Raw genomic sequence first — 27,148 nt, 5'->3', positions numbered from 1 at the left:
ATAAAGAAAAAGAGTCCTAAGTTATTTCTATGGATATCTGTAGAGGTCGAACACTTGTACAGCTCTAAAAGAAACCAAAAAAATAACCACGATCATCAAATTGTGGTGAATACCTACCTTATTCAAAGGTAAAGATGAGATCTTCACAATTTTGCTTTGCTAAAATTTTATTTGCTATGTATAGATCTTAAGAATATGACAAGGATGATCTTATAAGATGAGATCTATAAGATGCATGTTAGATAAATTTGCTTCCACTGTATATATAAATTTTTTGTTGTTCTAGCATTCATGCCCTAGATTTTTCTTCATCATGTGCATAAGGTACCATGGTGGTCTTAGGTCTAAGGACCACTTACACAACTCTCACTTAGAGAATCATCTTTTGATATGGAAGTAAGACTCCATAAGATATTCTTTATCGGCAAGTAAATTCAATGAACTCATTCCCTAATGAACCCCCACATCCTTGTATTAGTGTCTCCACACAAGTGATTACGAGATCAATCACCCCCTCTATCAAGCATACATAGGCTGTGCCAGTCTATCCAAAATATTGATCTCCGACTCAATGATCCAATGACTGAAAATATTTTAGATTAAGATTTTAGAGTTTAGGTCTCACTGGCATGATCTCTCATTATGGTCCTAAAATCATTGTCTTAATCTATGGAGTTCATCATAATCTTAAAGACAAATAAGTTGCAGCAAATGATGAAATAAAATATCTCATTTTATTTATAAATAAATAATATCATTACATAAGTTGGAAGATAATATAAAAAAATTTCTATCGCATCAACTATGCAATTGGCTTGTATGACAGTAATCTTTCAATCTCCCACTTGCACTAAAGTCAATCACCTTTGTATTGAGGTGATCAATACAATCAAGATGGTGATCAAACTGCTACTGAGGTAAGGCCTTAGTGAATAGGTCTATTATATTGTTCTTCGTATCTACTCATTCTATTGTCACATCTTTTCTTTCGATAATTTCTCGAACAAGGTAGAAGCGCCTTGGGATGTGCTTGGATTTGTGATGAGACCTTGGTTCCTTCACTTAAGCAACAGTCCAGTGTTATCACCATAAAGTGGCACTGAATTTTTAATTTAGGAACAGCATCCAATTCGATGATGAACTTCTTCATCCAGAAAGCTTCTTTAGCGGCTTCAGTAACAATAATGTATTCTGCCTCAGTGACTGAGTCCACTACAGTCTGCTATTTGAAATTATTCCAACTCACTGCGTCTCCATTCAAAGTAAATATATATCCTAATATGAATTTGCTATCATCTGTATCTGATTAAAAGTTAGAATTTGTATAGCCTTCTAGTTTCAAATCCGATCTACCATATTTAAGAAAAATATCTTTAGTCATTCTCAAATACTTAAGAATATTTTTCACAGCTTTCTAATGATTTTCTCATGGATCAGTTAAAAATCTACTAGTTATGCCTAAAGCATAAGCTACATCAGGTCTGGTACATAGCATAACATACATAATAAATTCCACAACCGAAGCATAAGGGATGCAACTCATTCTTTCTCTCTCTTTAGGTGTCTTAGGAGACATCTTCTTAGAGAGATATATGCCTTGACTCATGGGCAAGTAACCTCTTTTACTTCCCTCCATGTTAAATCTCTTCAACACAAGATCTATATATCCAGACTGAAATAAGCCAAGCATCCTTTTAGATCTATCTCCATAAATCTTTGTACCTAGTATATAGGATGCTTCACCCAAGTCTTTCATAAACAATATTTTAGATAGCCAAGCTTTGATTGATTGCAATACTGAGATATCATTTTCAATGAGAAATATGTCATCCACATACAAAATTAAGAAGATAATGACACTCCACTAGTCTTTTTATACACATATGGTTCGTCCATGTTTTTAATGAAGTCAAACTCTTTGACTATTTCATCAAAATAGATGTTCCAACTTCTTGAAACTTACTTTAATCCATAAATGGATCTCTTAAATTTGCATACCTGATTTGCTTTCTCACTTGAGATAAATCTTTCTGATTGAGATATATAAATTTCTTCCTCGAGATAACCATTGAGAAAAGTGATTTTAACATCCATCTACTAAATTTCATAATCATAATATGCAGCTATTGCCAGTAAAATTTGAGTAGACAAAAGCATTACTACTGATGAAAATTTTATCAGAGTCAATTCCTTACTTTTGTCTGAAATCTTTTACTACTAGCCTAGCCTTATATATTTCAACTTGGCTATCTACTCCAATCTTCTTCTTGAAGATCTATTTGTACCCTATTGAGGTTACACCCTCAAGCACATCAACCAAAGTCCATACTTGGTTGGAATATATGAAGTCAATTTTGGATTTCATGACTTCAAACTATTTATCAGAGTCACTTCTCTTGACAACTTCTGAATAAGTCAAAGGATCATCATCCTTAATGATCTAGGTTTCATTATTAACTTGTCATTATCAATGATAAATCCATATTTTAAAGGTGCATTTCGCACTCTTTTTGATCTTTAGAGAGGAGGTGTGTATTATGGATGTACCTCATCGATGGGTCTAAATGGTTGAGGATCAACTTGTGAACATTTCATCGATTGAAGAGAATTGGTTTTTAGGTCTTGAACTTCTTTAAGTTCAATTATCCTCCCACTGCCCCTATTTTGGATAAATTCTTTGTCCAAGAAAGTAGCATGCCTACTAACAAACACTTTTTGTTCAGTAGAATGGTAGAAGTAGTATCCAATACTCTCTTGAGAATAACCTAAATATATACTTGTTTGACCTAGTACTTAGCTTATATCCAAATATATTTTTGACATAAGCAGGACAACCCCAGATCTTAAAATATTTAAGATTAGGCTTCTTTCCTCTCCATATATCATATGAAGTGCTAGTAACAAACTTGAAAGGTATCCTATTTAAAATATAAGTAGTAGTTTCTAGGGCATTGAAAGAATAATGCCCTATAAGCCAATCGCATATGGGATGCGATAGGGTGTTTATTGTAATTATCTTTCAGACTCATGTAATTGACTTTTATGATTAATAAAATAAGATATTTTTTATTCATTATATATTACATCTTATAGATTTTAAGATTATAATAAACCTCATAGGTTTGGACAATGATTTTAGGGCCGTGATGAGATCACACCAGTGAGACATAATTCTTTGATAGCCCTAACCTAAAATATTCCTAATCATTGGTATATTGAGTTAGAGATCAATGATACCGATAAGACTGGTATATCCGATGTATGCTCAAAAATGAAGGTGGTTGATCTCACAACCACTTGTGTGGTGACACTAATACGAGGATATGGATGCTTATTAAAGAATGAGTTCACTGAATTGACCTGCGAGAAAATATCAGATGGAGTTTTATTTACATGTCAACTGATATTTCTCTAGTGGAAGTTGTGTATGTGATCTTTAGACCTGAGATCACATGGATCTATATTTTGGTTCACTACCTAACTTGGTTCTTTGATCCTTATGTGGGGTGTTCTAGATATGGTGAAGTGCATGAAGATTGTGTGTGATCAATAAGAAATCAGTCACTCCTAATAAGAAGAGCGAACATCCTATGTGATCTCATAAATCGTTGATTCGGAAGTCTTTGGCTAAAGTAAGATGATAATTAGAAAAAGATTTTTAATGTATCATTAACTGAATCATCACCTTCTAATTGAGATACATAATGATAAGTGATTGGATTTGACATATTTTTATACCCACAGCTCATTTGAGATATTATTTGACTGAATGATTGAATTACACGGAAACTTACCACGAAAGAATATTTTGATAATTTTTCATCAAAATTTTAAATCTTTTAGGTAGTCATGACACATTGCTAAACATAAATCTTGACTTATGAATTTATTAGAATTAAAAGAGTTTAATTCTAGAGTCAATTTGGAAGAGTCCAAGTTGATTGAAACTCTTTGGATGACTTAATCTCATCGGATTAGGGTTACGTCGAAAGTCTTGATCCACTACTGGTTAGATTTGAAATTCAATAGGTCACACATTTTGAGATTTGATTTTGATCTAATTTAATTAGAGTTTAATATAAATTTTATGGGTTAATTTATTATGCTAGCATATTGTATTAACCTAAGTTCCTAAATTAGTTTAGATCAAATTATCTGAGCTAACCTAGACCAGTTATCTTTAACCTAATGGGATTGGGTCAATTTGAATTGGATCCTTATCCAACTTGGATCAGTTTCAAGTGGAGAAGGACTCCTCTACGCCCACTAGAATCCACACATAAAATAAATGCCACCTCCTTGATTTTTGGTGTGTGAAAGGAAGAGTCCTTCTTAAAGAAGGCTCTTAATTTTTATGCGTTGCCATAATTTTCCAACCAGATCTCCTATGTTTTGATACCAAAATTAATTGATTTTTTTATGATATATAGGGAAGGAAGAGTCCTTCTACTGCTATCTAGAATGTCAAAAATTCACTCTATGAATTTATTTGTCATGTGGGAAGTTGGAGCGCCAAAGATTGGCGCCCCTTCATCTTCTATGACATCCCTTGGTCCCCTATTTATAGGGGATGCCCCACATGGTTTCTTATTGATATTTTTGACTAAACTCAGAGAGAAGGGATGTGGTAAATATAAGAAAAATTTTGAAAAAATTCTGAGAAAAAAAAAAGGAGAATTTGAGTGGCAAAAGTTGAAAGAAAGGTGGTAAGATTTTCAGCAAGTGTTGCTTGAGTGCCCTAGGGTTTGGTTTTTTCATATGTTGAAGCCAAAAATCAAATCCTAGATTGCATGACATCTGAAGAGTGTCTTCTTGGTGTCATTCTGGTGGCAAGATCGAAAGCAACTGGACTTTGATGTGATCATGATGCAAGTTCGAAACCGACAGTATTCTTGAGAAGACAAGGCTGTGGTAGTGCACTAGTTGGGAAGGACCTTGGTCAACTTTCGTATGGATCACCGTTAGAGGACTTCTATCTTAGAGTCTCATGGAAAACACCAATGTGTCACTTTTTTATATTCGTGAAAGTATAAAATTATATCCCTATGCATGCTTGTTTTTGCTTTGATCGATATCGGTAAGGTGATTCTAGGGTTTGGATTCCAGCTTGATAGTTTTATGTGATAGAACTACTGATTTGTATGATTTTAAAATTTTTGAAAACTACTTTTCACTACGTAGCCAGAACCCAACAATGGTATCAGAGCAACCCTTGTCTGATTCGATCAAACAAGTGCAATTTGGTAACATAAAATCATTCTTATTCATATCCTGCCAAAAATATAGTATTATTTTTAGCATTGATTCTTCAAACTCAAAAAATTATTTTTGACTTTTAGTGAACCATGATTTTAAATTTTAATTATTAAATTATGAACTTATATAATTTAAAATTTTTATTATCATTGTATTATGATGCTTAAATCGATGTATAGAAAATAAGGGTGTTATGCATGCCTAGTTAGATTAGGATTTGTTATATTATATGAATTTGTTAGTCATATGTTATGACTTTGATTGTACCTTTATATAACTTTTGGCATGATAATGTGATTGCTACTATGAATAGTTGAAGCATGCAAATTTGTATAATTTGTAGTGTACATTTTATGCACTTATAGTTAGGATGTGCTGAGACCAATTCAAAGTTTCTCATTTAATTATATTAAGTTATAATGTCGGGATTCTTTTTTTTAATCAAAAGTCAAATTCTTAAGATCAATTAGTGTCGAGAAAAGTGTGAAAGGTGATTTTTTAATTAGGTCTATATGCTGGTTTGGCCAACGCTGTTGGTATCTAGAAAAGTTACGGGGAGCCTTCCACCTACTTACCTGGTCAATTTGGTCTTGTTGAATTTCGGACTTAGATTGATTAAGTGATGTAGACATTACAAGGGCCTCCTTCAAACTTCATCGATAAAGTATGTCAAGATCTTAGTGAGCTAATTGTGCTATCCACAAGGCTTACTATAGAAATTGACATGATGTTGATCATATGCATATTGATGTTTATGACATATTTGAATAGTATTACTTTATTGTGCTATCCACAAGGACAGCATTATTTAAGTATGACCATATGGATTGAAGGATCAACTTAACTAAATACTATAGTTTATTGTGCTATCCACATGACTATATGTGATCTAGAGGCCAGAAAGTAAGATGTTGAGAATTATAGAGATATAATTGATAAGGAGTTATCTACTTTTGAACTCATGAATGCTTATTGTGCTATCCACAAGGTGTTTGTGAGGAATAGGGATCTCAACCCTACTAAGAAATATTAGAATGTTTCTCGATTTTTATATTTGAGGGATACGAAGTTCGATAAAATAGTAGAAGATACAATTAGATAAAAGTCCTATCTAGTTGTGTATATCATTATGAGTTGTCCAATTATATTATGTTCTTGTTGTTATAGATTAACTACACACATGGCATCCTCACTTTCACTTAGAGGTATCTTAGATGCAAACAAGTTGACTGGATCCAACTATGTTGACTAGTTAAGGAACTTGAGAATTGTTCTCACTCAAAAGAAAGTCTCTTACATTCTGGATACACCTGCTCCAGATTCTCTTGGGGAAGATGCATCAGAGGAGGAAAGAGCCATATATAAGATGTGGAAAGATGATAGTGTGACTGTCAAATGCATCATACTTACTTTTATGAGCAATGAGCTCCAAAGGCAGCATGAGGACATGGACGTTCTCTCTATTCTCCTTAATCTTAAGGAGTTATACAGGGAATAAAGTCAAACTGCTCGGTATGAAATATCAAAGCAGTTGTTCCATGCCCGCATCACTGAAGGCACTTCCGTACAAATGCATGTCCTAAAAATGATTGATTTGATCACTCGTCTAGGATAGCTGGATTTTGCCATGGATGGTGAACTGAGTCAGAATTTGATCCTGCAGTCTCTCTCTGACTCCTTTCCTCAGTTTGTTATAAATTATCATATGAACAAATTGAACATTAGCCTACTTGAGCTGCTGAATATGTTGAAAACAATAAAGAGCCATTTCAAGGGTGAAAAGGCTCAAGTCTTTCATGTTAATAAGATCAGCAAAAAGAAGGCAAAGAAGGATTCTAAGAAAAAGATGAACCCTAAAGCTAGCATCTCTAAGAAGAAGGCGAAGAAGGTCTCCGCCAAAAGTACTTGCTATCAATGTGGCAAGGAGGGCCACTGGAAGAGGAATTGCAAGGAGTACCTTGCAACCGTAAAATCAGTAAATATTGCTAAAGGTTTGTATATGATACAAACTAATTTATTATTAAGTACTTCAATATTAGATTCTTGGGTATTGGATACTGCCTGTAGTTCATACCTTTACAAATTATTGCAGAGTCTACAGAAAGTAAGAAATCTGAATAAAAATAACTTCGAGCTATTCGGTGCTAGTGGAGAGTCCATTCAAACTGAAGCCGTGGGAACCAAGATTTTGAAGTTGCCTTCGAACAAAATTTTAGAACTGAAGACCTATTATTATATTCCTGATATTATTAGAAAATTATTTCTGTACCATTGTTATTGGAACAAAATTTTAAAATAATCGCAAAAAACAATGGTTATTTTATTTACTTTTCTAATGAATATTATGAAAGTGCTTTTATTGATAATGGTCTTATATATCTTTCACTTAATGATAGTGTGCTTCATATTGATAATATGAAGAAGAAAAAGAGAGAGGATGTGAATATCACATACCTCTGGCACTGCTGACTTGGCCATATAAATGAATCAAGGATTAACAAGTTATACAAAGATAATTTCTTTTATCCTTATGATTATGAATCATATGAAACTTGTGAATCTTACCTCATGAGTAAAATGACCAAGACTCTATTTACTGGACATAAAGAAAGGGCAAGTGATATTTTGGACCTTGTACATACTGATGTGTGTGGTCCAATATCGACTCAAGCCAGAGGTAGATACTCTTACTTCATCATGTTTACTGATGATACATTTAAGTTTGGATATGTGTATTTAATGAAATACAAATCCGAAATCTTTAACAAATTTAAAGAGTATCAAAGAATGGTCGAAAAATAAATTGATAAAAGTATTAAAACTCTTCAATCGGATCGAAAAAAAAAATACTTTTCTAGTGAATTCCTCAATTATTTAAAACAAAATGAAATACTCTCTCAATGAATATCTCCTTATACTCCATAATTAAATAAAATTATGGAGATGATGTGTTTCACAGATCTTCCGATATCTTTTTAAGGATATGCCCTCGAGGCCGCAGCGTATATCTTAAATAAAGTACCTTCGAAATCTATTTCTAGCACTTCATATAAAATATAAAAAGAAAAAAGATCCAATCTTAAGCATCTTAAGATTTGAGGTTGCCCAGCTTATGTGAAAAATATTGATGGACATAAGCTGGATGCTAGATCAGAAATGTGCGGGTTTGTAGGTTATCCCAAAGAGAGTATAGGATACTACTTCTATAACCCTACTCAACAAAAAGTGTTTGTTGGCAGGCATGCTATTTTCTTAAAGAAAGAGTTTATCTAAGAAGAAGGCAGTGGGAGGTCTGTTGAACTTGAAGAAGTTCAAAACCTACATTCCATTTAGGACTCATCAAATGGTTTGCAACTAGGTGTGCCCATTGTTGAGGCACAGCCACTACACATACCTCCTCTCTGAAGGTCGAGTAGAGTGCGTAATGTGCCACTCAGGTATGGATATATCATTGAGAATGATAATACAACCCACATCATTGAGAATGATGATTTCACGATCTATTCGGAAGCTGTCATGAGTAGTGACTCTGACAAGTAGCTCAATATCATGAAATCCAAAATAGACTCCATGTATGCCAACCAAGTATGGACCTTGATTGATGCACTTAAGGATATGACCCCAATAGGCTACAAATGAATCTTCAAAAAGAAGATTGGAGTAGATGGCCAGGTAGAGACCTATAAGGCCAGGCTGGTAGCAAAATCTTTCAGACAAAAATAAGGTGTTGATTATAAAGAACCTTTTTGTCGGTAGCCATACTCAAGTCTACTCAGATAATGCTTGCTATAGCAGCATACCATGACTATGAGATCTGACAGATGGATGCCAAGACTGCCTTCCTCAATGAAAATCTTGAGGAAGAAGAAGTCTATATGACTCAACTAGAGGGATTTGTCTCAAGTGGGAGAGCAAATCAGGTATGCAAGCTCAATAGATCCATTTATGGATTAAAGCAAGCATTGAGGAGCTAGAACATCTATTTTGATAAGACAGTCAATCATTTGGCTTCATCAAAAATATGGATGAACCTTGTGTATATAAGAAGAATAGTGGAAGTGCCATTATCTTTTTGGTTTTGTATGTGGATGACATACTACTCATTGAGAATGATATCCTGATGTTGCAATCAGTCAAGATTTGGCTATCACAAAAATTTTTCATAAAAGACTTGGGTGAGGCATCTTTTATACTTGGTATAAAGATCTATAAGGATAGATCGAAAGGATGCTAGGCTTGTCCCAGTTTAGGTACATTAACCTGATATTGAAAAGGTTCAACATGGAAGGAAGTAAAAGAGGTTACTTACTCATAGGTCATGGCATACAACTCTCTAAGAAGATGTCTTCTAAGACACCTGAAGAGAGAAATAGAATGAGTTCTATTCCTTATACTTCGATAGTAGGATCAATAATGTATGCTATGTTATGTTCCAGATCTGATGTTGCTTATGCCTTAGGCATTGTAAGCAGATTTCAGACTGATCTCGGAGAGGATCATTAGAAAGCTGTAAGAAACATACTCAAGTACTTGAGAAGGATTAGAGATATTTTTCTGTATATATGGTGGATCTGATTTAAAACTAGAAGGTTATACCGATTCTAGTTTTTAATCTAATCTGAATAATAGCAAATCGATATCTGGATATGTGTTCACTCTGTATGGTGGTGCAGTAAGTTGAAAAAGTTTCAAACAGCAAATTGTTGCTCACTTGGCCACTGAGGCTGAGTATATTGCTGCAAGTGAGGCTGCTAAGGAGGCCATTTGGATGAAAAAATTTATCACAGAGTTAGGTGTGATTTCAGAGATTGAACAACCAGTGTCCTTTTATTATGATAATACTGGGACAGTTGCTCAAGCCAAAGAACCAAGGTCTCATCATAAATCCAAGCACATCCTAAGACGGTTCTATCTCGTTCGAAAGATAGTCGAAAGATGTGATGTAATCATGGAGTAAGTTGACACCAAGAATAATATAGCGGATCTGTTCACTAAGGCCTTGTCAATGCAATAGTTTGACCACCACCTTGATAGCATAGGTATCAAGTATTGGGGCGATTGACTTTAAGTGCAACTGGGAGATTGAAAGAATAATGCCCTACAAGCCAATCGCATATGGGATGCGATGGATGTTTATTGTAATTATCTTTCAAATTCATATAATTGACTTTTATAATTAATAAAATAAGATATTTTTGATTCATTATATACTGTATGTTATAGATTTTAAGATTATAATGAATCTCATAGGTTTGGATAATGGTTTTAGGATCGTGATGAGATCGCACTAGTGAGACCTAATTCCTTGATAGCCCTAACCTAAAATATTCCTAATCGTTGGTATATTTATTAGAAAATATATTCCAAAGTCAATCATCAGTTTGTTGACGGTTGTGCTATTTGATGTAATTGTATATGAATTAATTAATAAAATATTTATTTGATAATTTTCATAATAAGCTCGTACATCTTTTATATCGAACTTCTGTGTCATGATGAAAGTTTTTAGGACTATTTTAAATCGATAAAGGAGGATTTATCGTTTAGTCCTTAAATAAGTTTGCGACCAAATGATATGCTATTACTAGAATGATAGATATATCAAGTGTAGGTCATTATGTGACATATAGATTGGTTGTGCTCTTAACCAAAGAGCGTGGAGATGCTGGTATGACATGTAGACGAAATGTAGGAGTATATTTCACTAAACGTGACCAACTCTGGAGCACTCTATTGTCAAGAGTCACTCCGAAGGGATATAGGTATAAGTGTCCCTCCAACCTGAGATCACCACGGTGACTTGCAAGCACTCAATATGCTTTGGTGCCGGACTACCTGAATTTTTAATTCATGATCGGAAGATTTCTGAGCACAGTCAAGTACTTGTGAAGTCGGTGTGTGAGTCAAGATGGAATTGACCACTCCAAGAGATTGGAGAGAATGCTTTGTATTTCAATTTAGTAAGAATTGGTCAGGAAAATCCTTGTGAGAAGTCACAGAATTTATCTGGTTGAGATACATAATGGATGTATTGTTAAGAGTTGATAGTTTAAACTCTTAGTCATCTTAGCATCAAGGGTCAAAGGGATGAATTATACGGTAACTATATCCAAATAGGTTCTTGAGTGAAAGAGATGAATTATATGGTAACTATATCCAAATAAATTTTTGAGTGTTGCTTTACATACATTCGATCTATCCAGATGATGGATACCATTGCTAGATGGTTACTCCGATTGATACAGGAATCAGTTCTTGTGCTACCGGCTTAGGTTCGAACCTATGAGGTCACACACATTAGAAGTTTCTCTCTGATCATATGGCTAATCTGAAGAGTCTCAGTGGATGGAGACTCTACTGAAAAATCCCACTGGATGGGAACTTTGCTGAAGAGTCTCACTAAATGGAGACTCTACTGAGAAGCCCCACTAGACGGGGACTCTAGAGAAGAGTCCCATTAAACTTAGACTCTATCATTAATAAAAAATTAATTAATGATTAGATTACTAATTAGCTTAATTTGATTGAGCATTAAAGTCTGGATCAAGTTTAATTGAATTGGATTCAATCAGGTCAAGTCTGATTAGGTTATGAGATGACCTAATCGGTAAAGGAGAAATGATCCTGATTTGATCGGATCTATGGCTCAATTAATTTATTTATTTGATCAAATTTAATTAAAATTATAGGAGTCTAATTATATTAGGTTTATCATATTTTATTTGGGTCTAATTGGATTGGATTTGAAAGAAATCCAATTGGTTAAACCCTAGAGTCCCAAATGAGTGGGACTCTCTCCCTTACGCTGCCCAAATTGTCTCACACTTTTTCTCACCACACAAAATCAGTTTGTATGTGAGAAAACCAAAAATTAACCCTTCTTTTGTCTCCTATTATGGATAGGAATTGGTTAATTTTGATTTGAATTCAAATTGATTTGAATTTCAACTTAAAACTATATCCATTTCCTTACCCGTTGGCAGTTTTTGAAGGTGCTCATTGTGTGTGAGAAAAGAAAGTCTTTCTAATTGATTTTCATACCCAATTTTTTCTAGTAAGTCACTCTTTAAGTTGGATAAGGGTGAGAAAAAGTTGGAGTTAAATTAAAATTCAAAATGATTTGAATTATAATAAACTCCAGCCCTTATCCTGTCTTATCCGGTTTGTGCAACAATCATAAAAAGATCATAATTTTGTGCACCAAAAGTAGAGAGCTTTTTACTGTGAGATATCAGAGAGAAAGAGGGTCAAAAATTCTTCTTTGAGATGTGAGGTTTGGGTGGGTTTCCCTCTTCCTTGGCGTGAACAAAAGAGGAGACCGATCTCCTCTCGAATGAGCGACCTAAAACTATTCTAGGGTTTTGGGTGAGAGAAAAACAAATGAGAAGAGAGAGTCTTCATCTATTTTTCTCCACTATCTAGCATCCTCCTTTGATTTATCTTCGATATCAGAAAGGTCCAAGATGATCGAAGAAGGAGATCAAATCAGATTTGCTATCAGAAACTGACTGTGCGAGCTAACACTCTCGTGGAAAACTGATAGATTCGAGGACTTCATGTGGACCATCTGTAGAGGCCAGATGCTTGTGTAGCTATGAGCGACCAGAGAGGACTTTCAAATCTATATTTTCGATCATGAAGATCGACTACCCACACTCAAGTATTAGGTTTGAAACCCTAGAAGTGGTAGATTAGATCTATTACTAAATGTTGTTTTTGGTTCACATGCTTGTCATTTTAGATTCAGATTTTTTTATGCATATAAATTTATGTCATCAATCCATTTGTAGAAGTTTTAAGATCAGATCTTATGTATGTATTTGTAGATTAAATAGTTTAATCTAATATTCTTCTACTCAAAAAATTTAGAAATGCATGCATGAAACCCCTACGCATGCCAACAGAGTCGGGGATCAATGATACCGGTAAGACTGGCATGTCTTATGTATGCTTAGAAATGAGGGTGGTTGATCTTACAACCACTTATGTAGTGACACTAATACAAGGATATGGGTGCTCATTAGAAAATGGGCTCACTGAATTGACCTGTGAGAGAATATCAGATGGAGTCTTATTTATATGTCAACTGATGTTTCTCTAGTGGGAGTTGTGTATGTGATCCTTAGACCTGAGATCACCATGGTACCTTGTGTATTTGAATCTATATTTTGGTTCACTACTTAACTTAGTTCTCTGATCCTTGTGTGGGATGTTCTGGATATGGTGAAGAGTGCATGGAGGTTGTGTGTGATCAATAAGGGATCCGTCACTCCTAATAAGAGGAGCAAATATCTTATGTGATTTTATAGATCATTCATTCGGAAGTCTTTGGCCAAAGCAAGATGATAATTAGAAAAAAATTTCTACTATATCATCAACTGAATCATTGCCTTTTAATTGAGATACATAATGATAAGTGATTGGGTTTGACATATTTTCATTCTCACAGCTCATCTGGGATGTTGTTTGACTGAAGGATTGAATTACACGAAAACTTACCACTAAAAGATATTTTAATAATTTTTCATCCAAATTTTAAATCTTTCAGGTAGTCATGACATATTGCTAGATGTCAATCTTGACTTCAAATTTTATCAGAATTAAAAGAGTTTAATTTTGGAGTCAATTTGGAAGAGTCCAAGTTGATTGAGACTCTTCGGATGACCTAATCTCACCAGATTAGGGTTACGTCGAAAGTCTTGATCCACTGCTGGCTAGATTTGAAATCCAATGGGTTATATACTTTAGAATTTGACCTTGATCTGATTTAATTAGAGTTTAGTATAAATTTTATGGGTTAATTTGATATGCTAGCATATTGTATTAACCTAAGTTCCTAAATTGATTTAGATCAAATTGTTTGAGCTAATCTAGACCAGTTGCCTTTGACCTAATGGGATTGGGTCAATTTGGATTGGATCCTTATCCAACTTGGATCAATTTCAAGTGGAGAAGGACTCCTCTATATTCACTAGAACCCATGTATAAAATAAATGCTGTCTCCTTTATTTTTGACATGTGAAAGGAAGAGTCCTTCTTAAAGAAAGCTCTTAATTTTTACGCGTTGCCATAATTTTCCAACCAGATCTCCTATGTTTCGATGCCAAAATTAATTAATTTTTTTATGACACATAGAGAAGGAAGAGTCCTTCTACTATAAGTATCTAGAACACTAAAAATTTACTCGATGAATTTATTTGGCATGTGGGAAGTTGGAGCGCCAAAGGTTGGTGCCCCTTCATCCCATGTGACGTCCCTTGGTCCCCTATTTATAGAGGATGCCCCACATAGTTTTATATTGATATTTTTAGATAAAATTAGAGAGAAGAGATGTAGTGAACATAAGAAAAATTTTGAGAAGAAAGAAAGGGGAATTTGAGTGGCAAAAGTTGAAAGAAGGGTGGTGAGATTTTCAGCAAGTGTTGCTTGAGTGTCCTAGGATTTGGTTTTTTCATATACTAGAGTCAAAAATCAAATCTTAGGTTGTATGATATCTGAAGAGTGTCTTCTTGGTGTCATTCTGGTGGTAAGATGGAAAGTAACTGGGCTTTGGTGCGATCGTGACATAAGTTCGAAGCCGGCAATATTCTTAAGAAGATAAGACTGTGGCAGCACACCGGTTGGGAAGGATCTTGGCCAACTTCCGTGTGGATCACCGTTGGAGGACTTCTACCTTGGAGTCTCATGGAGAACACCAATGTACCTCTTTTTTATTTTGGTAAAAGTATAAAATTCTATCCCTATGCATGCTTGTTTTTGCTTTGATCGATATTGGCAAAGTGATTCTAGGGTTTGGATTTCGGTTTGGTAGTTTTATGTGATAGAACTACCGATTTGCATGATTTTAAAATTTTTAAAAATTACTTTCTACTGCATGATCGAAACCCAACAGGGCATATCCTCAAAATGAGATAGGAAGATCAATAAAGCACATCATTGACCACACTATATATAATAAAATACGATTCCTCCTTTCGCCACACCATTCAATTGTGGTGTATAAGAAGGTGGCCATTCAGAGAGAATTTTTTTTTTTTTAGATGATCTAAAAATTTACTAGATAAGTATTCTCCTCTTCGATCAAATCAAAAAATTTTAATACTCTTTTCAGTTTATTTCTTGACCATACATTGATATTCTTTAAATTTATCAAAGATTTTAAGCATACAATATGACTATAACTAGCATTTTAAGCATATCACATATGCATGAAGTTCTAATAATATGCATAAATATAAAATACTCTTTTCATAGTTCTTTTTCTTAGGACATCACAGTGACACCCCTACACGCCATAAGAGTATCCTATTGAATAGGAAGAGAGGGTCTATGAACCCTACTTTCTTGTATGACCGGATGGCCTAGTGATGAACCTCAATTAAAGTACTAAGCTACTAAGAAAATTCTACACATATATTATGCATTTTATATTTAAAACATATCTCTAAGACATGCGAAGATTTGAAAGTTCAATCGGGTTCAACCTTAGACCCGACTTGAACCAAACCAAAAACTCATGTTTGATCACAATCAAGACAACATTCTAACCTTTGATTATATAGATCAAGGTATGTTCTGATACCACTGTTGGGTTCTGATGGTGTAGCGGAAGGGTTAGATATTTAAAATTTTCATTCAAAATATCTGATGCACCGAAAACTCCAATGCCCAGAAACCCTTGACTATAATAATCAAAGTATAATAAATATAAATTAGAAGAAGAAGAATACCTATAGTGCTAATCTTAATTTTTAGAAGGTGTCCAAGTGTCCGCCCTCCAATGGTGATCCACATGAAAACTGAATCAAGAACAGTGCTCCTTCTTCACCTTGCTTCAAGAGTTCTAGCCACTAAAACTTGACTAGCCTCATACCGGTCAGATTTCTCTAAAAAATTGACTCCACCCTCTCAAAACCTCCTCTGAACTTTTGATCCTCCTTCTTTAGGACCCTCACAACCTTTGTTAAGACCAGATAAGGCTTTGTCTTAAATCCCAAAGCCTTGTCCTAAAACTAAGATAGGTTGTAAGAAAGAAAAGAGAGCAATGGAGACAAAATTGAAAACTCTTTTTGAATACCTCGAACATCCAGTGCTCCGGCCAATTTATAGCCACTAGAGGGATGCCAAAAGAGAGGGATGCACCTCATCCAAGAGGCCTATCTGATCTGATTATCAAAGATAAGAGTTCCTTCAAATAGAAGGACTCTTATCAATGATACGTCGATCAGCACCCTACTCTACGTGCGCGACCAGAGAAGGGATGTTTTCGCATTCCTTCTCAAATCAAAAAAATCCTTAAAAATCTATGTGGATAGAGGATTCAATTTTGATTACATAATATATAATGAGTGGATAAAAATTCTCACAAATGGATGTGCTCTCACATCCTTTCATGCGAAGTCTGATCACCGCATGCGCAAGCGTGAGGAGGAACTTATGACATCCGTTTGGCATCTAGATAAGTCTAAAAAAATTCCAAAAAAATAATCAAAAATAGCTTGTCAAATAGGAAACATTATCACCAAAAATAATTCCATTTTGAATGCATTTGATGAGGAGAAGGATGCTCCAAATCTTGGAGAGATGCGATGCTTCTGTGCACACGTGAGACTTCCTTTTTCTAATTTTTCTCCATCCCAAAAATTCTAGAAAAAATATATCTCATGCTTTGAGATATGCATCAGAGGATGGAGGGTGATATGAGCTACCACACACATCTTAATCCTATGCCAGAAGGATTCTTTTCTTCTACCCACACCAACACTTATATGCAAAACCTGTTTCGCGCCAAGAGTCCTTCATAACTTGGACTCTTCATAATTAGTGTTAAAATGGGATGTGGTGCCCCAATTTGGGCTGCTTTCAAGTGGCATGACCTAGCCTAAATGTCCACTAAATTTGAGCTAGCTAATTAGTAAGAAATGAGACCAAATTGATCTCTAAAGGAGCAAGGGTTCCACACGTGCTAGCATGCTTACTGGAGCCCTGATTGAATCCAAAATTTCAATCTTTTTCGAAAGGATCCTTGGCCAATTTCTATATGTGTGTGATCCATTGAGTTCCACATCTAGCTGGTAGTAGGTTTGGGTGTAAGTTGACCAAATTTGATTAGATTTCAATCTAATCGATTTAGGTCCAATCGAGCTAACCCGAGTTCAACAATTATAATTCTTTCTAATTGGTGATCGAATTAAACTCTTTAATTCGATCAAAAATCTATAAGTCAAGATTGATATCTAGCAACATATCATGACTACCCAGAAGATGTAGAATTTTGATAAAAATACCAAATATATCCTTCAGTGGTAAGTTACCATACAATTCAATCCTTCGATCATCCCTGCACCCTAAATATATTCATGAGTATGAAATTATATCAAACTCAAATACATATTCATATCGATTCTCAATTAACCAATGATGACTCCAATGAAGAAGTATTAGAAACTCTTTCTAATCTCTTTTCTGCTTTTGGCCAAAAGATTTTTCTCAAGTCATCTAGGATTGAGAATATACAGGATGCGATCTTCTCTTACTAGGAGTAATCGATTCTATGTTGACCTACTCACAACCTCCATATATACTCCATCATATCCGGAACACCTCGTACATATCTTAATGCCATGCCTGGATATGAACCAAAATATGAGTTCATGTGCATAAGATTCTATGGTGATCTCAGGTCTATGGATCACTTGCACAACTCCCATTTAGAAAACCATCTTTGACATGCAAGTAAGGCTTCCATAAGATGTTCTCTTTCATGGAGTCAATTCAGTAGACTCATTTTTCAAATGAGCACCCATATTCTTGTATTAGTGTCCCACACAAGTGGCTATTGAGATCTGCCACCCTCTTCATCGAGCATATATAGAATGTGTCAGTCTATCCAGAATATTGATCTTCGACTCAATGCTCCTACTACCAAAAAAGTTTAAGATTAGGATTTTAGGATTTTAGATCTCACTAGCATGACCCATTCATGTCTCCTAAAACTATTATCCTAATCTTTGAGTTCATCATAATATTAGACATAATAAGATGCAGCTAATATGATTAATCAATACCTCAAATAATAAATATTATTTCATGAGTTGAAAAATTATAAAGAAAAGTTCCATCGCAACACACTTACGATTAGCTTATAGGGCACTCTTCTTTCAATCTCCCACTTGCACTAAAGCAAATCGCCTTTATATCTCATACAATCAAGATGGCAATTATATAGCTGCTTTGGTATGGCCTTAGTGAATGGATCTGTTATATTGTTCTTTCTGTCTACTCATTCAAGAATAATATCTTGTCTCTAATGAGATGGAAGCGTCTGAGGATGTGCTTAGATCTATATGAGACCTAGGTTCCTTTGCTTGAATAATGGCCCCAATGTTATCACAATAGAGTGACACTGGTCCTTCATTCTTAGGAATGACTCCTAAATCCATGATAAATTGTTTCATCCAGACGCTTCCTTATTAGCTTCATTAGCAGTGATGTACTCTGTCTCAGTAATTGAGCTAGATACTATCTGCTGCTTGGAGCTCTTCTAACTCACTGCCCCATCATTTAGGGTAAACACACTCTGATATCGACTTGCCATCATCCACTTTTCAATGATCCTCCCTTAGATCAGCTTGAAATATGATAGCTATGCCCAAAACATAAGCTACATCAGGCCTGGTAAATAGCATGGCATACATAATTGATCCCTAGCCAAAGCATAAGGGATTTTATTCATCCTCTTTCTCTCTTCTAATGTCTTAGGACACATTTTCTTAGAGACGTATATCATGACTTGCAGGCAAGTAACCTCTCTTACTTGCCTCCATATTAAACCTCTTTAATATGAGATCTATGTAATGTGACTGGGATAAGCTTAACATCTCTTTAGATCTATCTCTATAGATCTTTATACCCAGTATATAGGATGCTTCATCCAAATCTTTCATGAAAAACTTATTCGATATCCAAGTCTTGACCGATTGCATCATTGGGATATCATTCTCAATAAGCAGTATATGTCATCGATATATAGAACCAAGAAGACAACAGCACTCCCACTTGTCTTCTTATACACATATGGTTCATCCTTATTTTTGATAAAGTCAAACTCTTTGACTGTCATATCAAATCAGATGTTCCAACTCTTCAAAGCCTGCTTCAATCCATAGATGGATCTCATTAGCTTGCATACTTGATTTGTCCTACCACTTGAGATAAATCCCTCTAACTAAGTCACATAGACTTCTTCCTCTAGATTACCATTGAGAAAAATAGTTTTGACATCCATCTGTCAGATCTCATAGTCATAGTATGTCGCTATAGCAAGCAAAATCTGGATGGACTTGAGTATAGCCACTGATGAGAAGGTTTCATCATAGCCAATTCTTTAGCTTTGACTGAAATCCTTCATCACCAACCTAGCTTTGTAGATTTTTACTTGGCCATCTGCTCCGATCTTCTTCTTGAAGATCTACTTGCACCCTATTGGGATCACACCCTTAGGTGCATCAACCAAGGTCCACACTTGGTTGATATACATCGAGTCTATCTCAGATTTCATGGTTTTCAGCCATCTGTCTGAGTCTCTACTCATGACAGTTTCTGAATAAGTCAGTGGATCATCATCTTGAATGATGTTGATCATATTGTCATCTAATCTCAGATGTGCATGATGCACTCTATCTGACCTTCGGAGAGGAGGTGTGTATTGTGGATGTACCTCATCTTTAGGTACTTTTGATTGAGGATCTTCTTGTGGTCCAACTACTGATATTTTTGGATCAATTTATAGATCATGAACTTTAGTAAGTTCAATATTCCTCCCACTGCCTCCTTCTTGGATGAGTTCATTTTTCAAGAAAGTGGTGTGCCTACTAACAAAGTTTACCTTTTGTTCAGTAGGTGGTTGAAATAGTATCCATTAGTTTCCTTAGTATACCCTACAAACCTACACTTATCTGATCTAGCACTAAGCTTATGTCCAAAAATATTTTTGACATAAGCAGGACAGCCTCAAGTCTTAAGATGTTTCAGATTAGGTTTCCTTCTCTTCCATATCTCATATGATACACTTACAATAGACTTTGAAGGCACCTTGTTTAATATATATATGGTAGTCTCTAGGATATTATCTCTAGAAAGATATTAGAAGATCAGTGAAGCATATTATGGACTGCACATATCTATCAAAGCATGATTTCTCCTTTCCGCTACATCATTTAACTGGGGTGTATAAGGAGGGATCTATTCAGAGAGAATACCTTTACTTTTAAGATGATCAAAAAATTTACTGGATAAGTATTCTCCTTCTCGATCAGATCGAAGAACCTTGATACTTTTTTCAATTTATTTCTCGATCATACATTGATACTCTTTGAACTTCTCAAAGGCTTCAAATTTATATTTCATAAGATACACATATCTAATTCTTGATAAATCTTCCGTAAAGGTGATAAAATAGGAGTATCCTCCTCTGACCTCAGTTGTTATTGATCAACGTATATCTGTATGTACCAGAGTTAATAACTCATTCGTCCTCTCTCGATGTTTAGAAAATAGAGTCTTGGTCATCTTATCCATAAGACAAGATTTCCAAATTCTCAATGAATCATATGGGCTAAAGAATTCTTCTTTGTATAACTTGTTTATCCTTGACTTACCAATATGACCAAGACGATAATGCCAGAGATATGTGATATTCACATCTTTTCTTTTTCTTATCATATTTCTTTCTTTTCATATTTGATTGCACAGTAGGTTAAGTAGTTAGAATGGAATAAAAACTCTTTAAAGCTCACTTGAAGGGTTGAACAGAATTTTTGAGTGTATTTCAGATTTTTCTCTCTTATTCCTTTATTTTCTTGAGTTTTCTTGCTTTAATTATCACTTAGAATCTTTCTAATCTAAGTTGGTATTACTAAAAGTGGGTTTATAGCCGTTGGAGGGTGTGAAATAACCATTTGGAGCTTTTTGGAGCAATTTTATAGAGTTTTAGAAACTAATAATTAGAGCTGTTAGGAGCTGATGAGTCGACTCATCAGATCCTTGAGTCAACTCAAGTAGGTCCACTCATGAATTTCTTGAGTTGGCTCATTCGACAGGATCAAAAATAGCTTCTCTGTCTTTTCTATGCCGGTGTCAATCCTACATGCCTGAGTCGGCTCATACTGTGCTTGAGTCGACACAAATGGCATGGTCCAAAATAATAGCTTGTCTTTTCTGTGCCAGAATCCATCTATGTGCCTGAGTTGGCTCATACTATGTCTGAGTCGACTCAACGTCCGTGCCAAATACTGAATGTGTGCCAGAGTTGACTCATCATCCTCTTGAGTTGGCTAAAGGTCTTATTTTCTTGAAAAATATTTGGCTTGACCTCTTTAACTATTTCTTCCTAAATCTTTCATTCAAAAATATGAAATTTTATTGAGATTGGATCCTAGCTTTCTGAAACTTCTCTTAAACACTCAAACAATTTATTAGTACCAAAATATACTCAAAGATTTTGTTATTCATCAAAATCAAACATAAGATCAACAATCTCTCCCTTTTTTATTATGACAAAATTTTTGAGTGCATGCATAGTATTTTCAATTCAAAGTAAAAGAAATAAACTTATCATCATCATTTCACATTAATTTGACATGTTAAGGGAAGACTTAGAGTTATGATCAAATTAATTCAAAAATTTAGATCATAGCTAGAGTTCACCCTTTTTGTAAGTATCAACAATCATATTAGATATAAGAATCCTCCCCCAATTTAAAAGCTTTAAGCCATCAATTAAAAATTTTTATGTGCCATTTTATGCCAATCTAAGTTTATTTAAATGCTTTATGCCAATTTAAGCCATCTAAATTGATTGTGCCATTTTACCACTTTGTGTGCCCAATGTTTTATGTGCCATTGTGTCATGCCATGCCATGTGCCAATTTAATCCATTTTAATTGAGTGTACCATTTTACCACTTTGTGTGCCCAATGTTTTATGTGCCATTGTGCCATGCCATGTACATTATAAATGCCATTACTTTCTTCTCCCCCATTTTGTCATCACCAAACTCATAAGAATGAAATATAAAAGTTAGCATTCATTAATGTAGAAAGAAAGTACAATAATCATAGAAGTATGAACTGCATACAAGAAATGGGACACATACAGTACAATCATTACTGATACCTTCATACAACTAAAAATATAAACTAAGTCCTAGAGAACACATAGAAATAAGAACATCATAACTAAGTCCTAGATGATAACCTAGGTCTGATCCTCATCTGATGAGACCTCATGGGTGGTGGAGGAACTAGTCCTAGCGATGGAAAAACCAGACCTACTCCTAGTGCGGGTAAGTCCTAAGGGGTCTAGAAGGCTGAGTGGAGGTGGAAGGCTGGATGGGTGCGCTCTAAGGTGGCTATGAAGAAGGTGGTGGGATAGGATCAAAAGTGATATCCATCACTACTGTTGATGCTACTACCACTGTCGATCCGAGTGGAGCATAAGTCCTCAATAGATCAACCATCCCATCGAAATCAGTAGTGATGCAATAAAATTCTGGAGCACACCAGAACTATCTCTCTACTCCAAACTATCAAGCTACTGGGCCAGACGACAAACCTTTGATGACAATCTACCAAGCTTAATCTGAATACTCTCAATCTAAGATCTAAGGCCCCCCAGAACAAAATAACCAATCCTCGCTATCTAGTCATCATCAGGATGCATATGGGCTGGCTGAGCTCTAGTTGAATGGTTGGGAGGAGTCATGAAAGGATTTGACGGTCGTGCTGGAAGAACATCAGAAGGAATGTCTGCCCGATGACTCAATCCTCCCTCATCCCTGGCCTACTGCTAATGCTGCTCCTATCCAGAAATGCACCTGACCCACCTCTCACCTGCCTTATGGCAACCCATATGAACTAGGTCCACTCATCATAGGTGTCAGTGTGGCGCAGATCGACAGACAGCTCCCCCTCAAGATTGACCCCTACCTCTCAAAAGACTAAAGTCAGGGCCATGCCATAAGGTAGGCATGCCTTGGCTCGACCTACACCATCTCTTATCTAAGTGACAATCAATAATGGGAAGTTCAATAGCTGTCCCCGGATAATGCAATCCATGATCCCGATAACTCGATTCGGGATAAGGTCAAATCGTCCAATCTTGGAGAAGACAATCCGAGCAACTATGTGACTCAGCACCCTCATCTCTATCAATAGACAGTTAGCCCTAAGTTCGTTGATTCCTCCCACATTTTCTCTTCCCAAAATCAACTAAAGTGAGAAATCCTTGTTGTATGGATGGTGAGGTGCAACACCATCAACTGGCAGCCTCTTGTTGAGAATTGTGTCCCAAAGCCAATCATTAGTCTGTTGACAGTTGTGCTTATTATTATAATTATATATGAATTATTAAATTAATAAATATTATTTAATTTTTTCATCACTGTGTATATTTTATTTTAAACTTCTATTATGTGATGAAGTCCTTAGGACTATTTGATTCGATATAGGAGGATATATCATTTAGTCCTTAAATTTTAAGTTCACAACCAAATGATATACTATTATTAGGATGATAGCTATATCAAGTATAGGTCGTTGTGTGCCATGTTGGTTATCTTCTTAACCAAGGAGTGTGAAGATACTGACATAGCATGCAAGTAAGATGTAGAAGTATATCTTACTGAACGTGACCAACTATTGAGCACTCTACTGTTAAGAATAACTCGTGAAAGATGTGGGTATGAGTGTCCCTCCGATCTGAGATCACTACAGTGGCTTGCAAGCAACTTACTGTGCTTTGATGCCGGACTATCTAAATTTTTGAGTCAAAGAGATAAATTTTTGAGTATAGTCAAGTACTTACGAAGTCAGTGTCTGAGTTAAGATGGAATTGATCCCTCCAAATAAGTAGGAGTTAATGTATCAGTGTATTTCAATTCAGTAAAATTTCAGCCGAAATAATCTATGTGATGGATTTAAAAAATTAAAATATAATATGAATGACCATATCAGGATTGATAGTTAAATCTTAGGTCACCTTGAGCATTTGAGTCAAAGAGATGAATTATACAGTAACCATATGCCAATAGGTTCCTGAATGATGCTTTGCAATCTTTTGACCTATCCGGACGTCGAGTATCATTGCTAGATGATCACTTTGATTGGTATAGGAAGATTATTTCTATACTATCGACTTAGGTTTAAATCTATGAGGTCATACTCAAAAAAAATTTTTGACTGATCATATGACTGATCGATGATTAAGAATCATTTTAGAGTAAACAATCAATTCGATTGATGATTAATTCTATGCAAAAATTATAATAAATCAATTTACTAATTGTTGGTGCAGAAATCTGCCTGCGCCGGAGAAGCTGGAGTTGAGGAAGCCGCGGTCGCCGCCGGGACCTGCAAGGGAAGTCTAAACCGGAGGTGGGGTTGCTCCGACAAGACCCTCCGATGCTCAAGTCAGTTCTCTGCCTCAACAAGAATGGAGTGCTCGAACGGAGAATTTAGCAGAGTTTTGAGATAAGGCAAAAGAGGGCTTAAAAAATAACGTATCTGAGTCCCCTTTTATAGGCAGAGGGGGCAACGGATTGACGGTGATACCTGCAACCGTCTGGTAGTGGGCCGCCCACGGTCAGAGAAATTAATTGCGGAGAGTGGTGGGGTAGACTCGTGGCTGTTGTCATAGTCTGCCACATATGGTCTGTTGCGGATAGTGGGGCGGCGTCCGTTGCCGCTAGCTGTCAGTGAGTAGTGGGATCGTGCAGCACCTGCCGCAGGGAGCGGAACAGAATCGTGGCCGTTTGCTACAGCCTGTCAGGGAGTAATGGGTCCGCTGCTGGAGCCGCGTAGAATCCGCTGTAGGACCTGGAACAGGATCATGATTGTTGTCGCGACCTGCCGAGGGGGTGCGGATCTGTCGATTGAGGTTCGGTCGCGGTTGGTGTCCGGCCTCCGTAGGAGCCCGGGCGGAACCGCTCTGATGTCGAAGGTGGAGCCCGGCTCCCGTAGGAGTCTGGGCGGAGCCGTTCTGATGTCGGAGGTGGAGCCCGGCTCCCGTAGGAGTCCGGGCGGAGCCGTTCTGATGTCGGTGGTGGAGCCCGGCTCCCGTAGGAGTCCGGGCGGAGCCGTTCTGATGTTGGTGGTGGAGCCCGGCTCCCGTAGGAGTCCGGGCGGAGCCGTTCTGATGTCGGAGGTGGAGCCCGGCTCCCGTAGGAGTCCGGGCGGAGCTGTTCTGATGTCGGAGGTGGAGCCCGGCTCCCGTAGGAGTCCGGGCGGAGCCGTTCTGATGTCGGAGGTGGAACGATCTCGTAGGAGCCTGGCTCCCGTAGGAGTCCGGGCGGAGCTGCTGCAAACAAAGTCAAGGGTGAAGTCCGGCTCTGATAGGAGTCCGGATTGAGCTTACCAGCGATTGATATTGAGAGCGGAGCCCGGCTCTCGTAGGAGTCCGGGCGGAGCTGTTTTGATGTTGGCGGTGGAGCCCGGCTCCCGTAGGAGTCCGGGCGGAGCAGCGCTTGCTGATGGCGGTGGAGCCCGACTCCCGTAGGAGTCCGGGCGGAGCTGTGCTGATGCCGTCGGTGGAGCCCAGCTCCCGTAGGAGTCCGGGCGGAGCCTTTCTGATGTCGGAGGTGGAGCCCGGCTCCCGTAGGAGTCCGGGCGGAGCCTTTCTGATGTCGGAGGTGGAGCCCGACTCCCGTAGGAGTCCGGGCGGAGCCTTTCTGATGGGAATTTCGGCCGCGGGTATTTTATACCCAACACCAGTCCCCCTACTTCCAAGTTTGAATTTCAAGCGAAGGAAGTACACAGAGAGAGAGATGCGCAGCCGAAATTGCCCCCTCGATCCCTGTGCGCAGCTGCCCCCACTTAATGTGCGCGTGTCAGAATCCGTTTTTTGGCAAAGGCGACTTGAAAAGTCTTTTCGAAACCCCCGTTGAAACGCGATCCCAGGTGTCGCACTGTGGGAATCTGTGAGCGGTCAACCCTCGATAGCAACGAAGCGGATAAGCGCGACACGCGGCACACACCATCTGGCCCAGGAATTCTCGCCGTCATAACTGCACCAGGATCCGCCGGCTATTTAAACCCTTCGATCCATTCACGGTCTCGTCCTGGCGTTCTTCTTTTCCCCTGAGAATCTTGCTCCCCTCGTGCCAATTCTCGCCGCCTTTTGCCCATCAATCCTTCTCTGAGGGTTTCCACACCATGTCCTCAACTCTGGAGGCTGTTCTTGAGGGGATTGTTAGGGCTCGGAGGAAGGTGAGGAGGAGGACGACGGTCGGTGAGAATCTTTGTCATCTCAGAGGGGGCCCAAGGAAGAATTCTTTTAACAACAGGGGTTTAATATCGGGGGCTGTTGTAGAAGCTATTCTGCCCGCGAATTTCGGAGCAGTAAGGCGGGGCAATACCGGTCAAGAGGGCAGAACAGACGTCACAAGTCATGACGGGATCCTTGACGCCGTCGGGGCCAAGGGACCAGAGACGGTCGACGGCGGGGCAGTAGAACTTGTTGCGGAGACGGTGGAAGTAGCGCATGCCGACCTTGTCGGAGCGTCTCAGGTGGCGGCCGTCATGGCTACGGCTCTTCTTGAAACAGGTCTTCGTTACTGCCGTTGTTACCCCCGCCGCCTTCGGAGATCAATCCCACCCCTTTCTCGCTAAGGTCGGAACTTTGGGGACAGAATGAAGAGAGATGGGGCGAGAGATGTTACACGCACTGGAGAATGCGACTGAGAAGAACAGAGACGGGAAGAGGAATTTGCAGCTTGGATCGGCCTCCAGTTCATCCTGCCCGAACCGTGCTTTGCGAGACATGTATTTTCTTTTTCTCTTTTTCCTGACCCGCTGGGTACTTGTTTCCTTCTCTTTGCCTGTGTCATGCCATTCCA

Source organism: Elaeis guineensis, chromosome 13, assembly GCF_000442705.2.
Source record: "Elaeis guineensis isolate ETL-2024a chromosome 13, EG11, whole genome shotgun sequence".
NCBI lineage: Eukaryota > Viridiplantae > Streptophyta > Magnoliopsida > Arecales > Arecaceae > Elaeis > Elaeis guineensis.
The sequence above is the reverse complement of the archived record's forward strand: the minus strand, read 5'-3'. Positions refer to the sequence as shown.